Below are 3,743 nucleotides of genomic sequence, written 5' to 3' on the forward strand. Positions count from 1 at the left end.
CAGTATGTATATATGGTGTTTATTAAAGGGTGCACGTATTTGTCACTGTACAGCGAAATGTGTCTTCCGCATTTAACTCATCTGGTAGTGAACACACACTCACACACACACACGTGTTAGGGGCAGTGAGTACACACACACCCAGAGCGGTGGGCAGCCAACTCCAGCGCCTGGGGAGCAGAGAGGGTAAAGGGCCTTGCTCAAGGACCCAACAGTGGCAGCTTGCCAAGCCCGGGAATCGAACCCACAACCCTGTTATCGATATCCCGGCGCTCTAACCGCTGAGCCACTATTAGTGTTATTGGAGAGTGCAGTATGTATATATGGTGTTTATTAGTGTTATTGGAGAGTACAGTATGTATATATGGTGTTTATTAGTGTTATTGGAGAGTGCAGTACGTATATATGGTGTTTATTAGTGTTATTAAAGAGTACAGTATGTATATATGGTGTTTATTAGTGTTATTGGAGAGTACAGTACGTATATATGGTGTTTATTAGTGTTATTGGAGAGTGCAGTATGTATATATGGTGTTTATTAGTGTTATTGGAGAGTGCAGTATGTATATATGGTGTTTATTAGTGTTATTGGATAGTGCAGTATGTATATATGGTGTTTATTAGTGTTATTGGAGAGTGCAGTATGTATATATGGTGATTATTAGTGTTATTGGAGAGTACAGTATGTATATATGGTGTTTATTAGTGTTATTGGAGAGTGCAGTATGTATATATGGTGTTTATTAGTGTTATTGGAGAGTACAGTATGTATATATGGTGTTTATTAGTGTTATTGGAGAGTGCAGTATGTATATATGGTGTTTATTAGTGTTATTGGAGAGTACAGTATGTATATATGGTGTTTATTAGTGTTATTAAAGAGTACAGTATGTATATATGGTGTTTATTAGTGTTATTGGAGAGTGCAGTATGTATATATGGTGTTTATTAGTGTTATTGGAGAGTGCAGTATGTATATATGGTGTTTATTAGTGTTATTGGAGAGTACAGTATGTATATATGGTGTTTATTAGTGTTATTGGAGAGTGCAGTATGTATATATGGTGTTTATTAGTGTTATTGGAGAGTGCAGTATGTATATATGGTGTTTATTAGTGTTATTGGAGAGTGCAGTATGTATATATGGTGTTTATTAGTGTTATTAAAGAGTGCAGTATGTATATATGGTGTTTATTAGTGTTATTGGAGAGTGCAGTATGTATATATGGTGTTTATTAGTGTTATTGGAGAGTGCAGTATGTATATATGGTGTTTATTAGTGTTATTGGAGAGTACAGTATGTATATATGGTGTTTATTAGTGTTATTGGAGAGTGCATTGCATCTATATGGTGTTTATTAGAGAGTGCAGTACATCTATATGGTGTTTATTAGTATTACTAGAGAGTGCATTACATCTATATGGTGTTTATTAGAGAGTGCATTACATCTATATGGTGTTTATTAGAGAGTGCAATACATCTATATGGTGTTTATTAGTATTACTAGAGAGTGCATTACATCTATATGGTGTTTATTAGAGAGTGCATTACATCTATATGGTGTTTTTTAGAGAGTGCAGTACATCTATATGGTGTTTATTAGAGAGTGCAGTACATCTATATGGTGTTTATTAGAGAGTGCATTACATCTATATGGTGCGTATTAGTGTTATTGGAGAGTACAGTACATCTATATGGTGTTTATTAGAGAGTACAGTACATCTATATGGTGTTTATTAGAGAGTACAGTATGTATATATGGTGTTTATTAGTGTTATTGGAGAGTACAGTATGTATATATGGTGTTTATTAGTGTTATTGGAGAGTGCAGTATGTATATATGGTGTTTATTAGTGTTATTGGAGAGTGCAGTATGTATATATGGTGTTTATTAGTGTTATTGGAGAGTACAGTATGTATATATGGTGTTTATTAGTGTTATTGGAGAGTGCAGTATGTATATATGGTGTTTATTAGTGTTATTGGAGAGTACAGTATGTATATATGGTGTTTATTAGTGTTATTGGAGAGTGCAGTATGTATATATGGTGTTTATTAGTGTTATTAAAGAGTGCAGTATGTATACATGGTGTTTATTAGTGTTATTAAAGAGTACAGTATGTATATATGGTGTTTATTAGTGTTATTGGAGAGTACAGTATGTATATATGGTGTTTATTAAAGGGTGCACGTATTTGTCACTGTACACTGTACAGCGAAATGTGTCTTCCGCATTTAACTCATCTGGTAGTGAACACACACTCACACACACACACGTGTTAGGGGCAGTGAGTACACACACACCCAGAGCGGTGGGCAGCCAACTCCAGCGCCCGGGGAGCAGAGAGGGTAAAGGGCCTTGCTCAAGGACCCAACAGTGGCAGCTTGCCAAGCCCGGGAATCGAACCCACAACCCTGTTATCGATATCCCGGCGCTCTAACCGCTGAGCCACTATTAGTGTTATTGGAGAGTGCAGTATGTATATATGGTGTTTATTAGTGTTATTGGAGAGTACAGTATGTATATATGGTGTTTATTAGTGTTATTGGAGAGTGCAGTACGTATATATGGTGTTTATTAGTGTTATTAAAGAGTACAGTATGTATATATGGTGTTTATTAGTGTTATTGGAGAGTGCAGTATGTATATATGGTGTTTATTAGTGTTATTGGAGAGTACAGTATGTATATATGGTGTTTATTAGTGTTATTGGAGAGTGCAGTATGTATATATGGTGTTTATTAGTGTTATTGGAGAGTACAGTATGTATATATGGTGATTATTAGTGTTATTGGAGAGTGCAGTACGTATATATGGTGTTTATTAGTGTTATTGGAGAGTGCAGTATGTATATATGGTGTTTATTAGTGTTATTGGAGAGTACAGTACGTATATATGGTGTTTATTAGTGTTATTGGAGAGTACAGTATGTATATATGGTGTTTATTAGTGTTATTGGAGAGTACAGTATGTATATATGGTGTTTATTAGTGTTATTGGAGAGTGCAGTATGTATATATGGTGTTTATTAGTGTTATTGGAGAGTGCAGTATGTATATATGGTGTTTATTAGTGTTATTAAAGAGTGCAGTATGTATATATGGTGTTTATTAGTGTTATTGGAGAGTGCAGTATGTATATATGGTGTTTATTAGTGTTATTGGAGAGTGCAGTATGTATATATGGTGTTTATTAGTGTTATTGGAGAGTACAGTATGTATATATGGTGTTTATTGGTGTTATTGGAGAGTGCAGTATGTATATATGGTGTTAAGTAGTGTTCATATGTAAGACATGTCATGGTGCTAGCTTCACTTCATGCAGACATTCATTTTCTTCTTTCTTACTAAAGAGACCTCTGCAGATCTGCCATATAGGAGAGGGTTGTCGTGCTCCATGGCGCTCCCTCTCCGGCTTTTTTCAGTCGGAAACTGTCCTTCAGTTCCCGGTACTTTCAAAAGTTTTTTGCGGATCCTGGCTCATAACAGAATGGTACATCCCGCCCGTTCAACGGCTATCAGCACCGGGAACTGCCATTCGTCAGCAAACCGCGGTCGCCCAGCCAATGTTAAAGTTGAGAAAAGTAATCTCCCGCTTTCTGTCAGTGAAAGGTGCCTCCCCTCGCTATCAGACGCGGGCTCGGGGTTTATCGCTGGTTTATTCTCCCTGTCGTTTTGGTTCAGCCTTCTGCTCACTCACCGCTCTGCTTTTTTTCCCCTCGCCGGTCAAGATGGCGGCGGC

The sequence above is a fragment of the Salminus brasiliensis genome, chromosome 17 (assembly GCF_030463535.1).
Source record: "Salminus brasiliensis chromosome 17, fSalBra1.hap2, whole genome shotgun sequence".
NCBI lineage: Eukaryota > Metazoa > Chordata > Actinopteri > Characiformes > Bryconidae > Salminus > Salminus brasiliensis.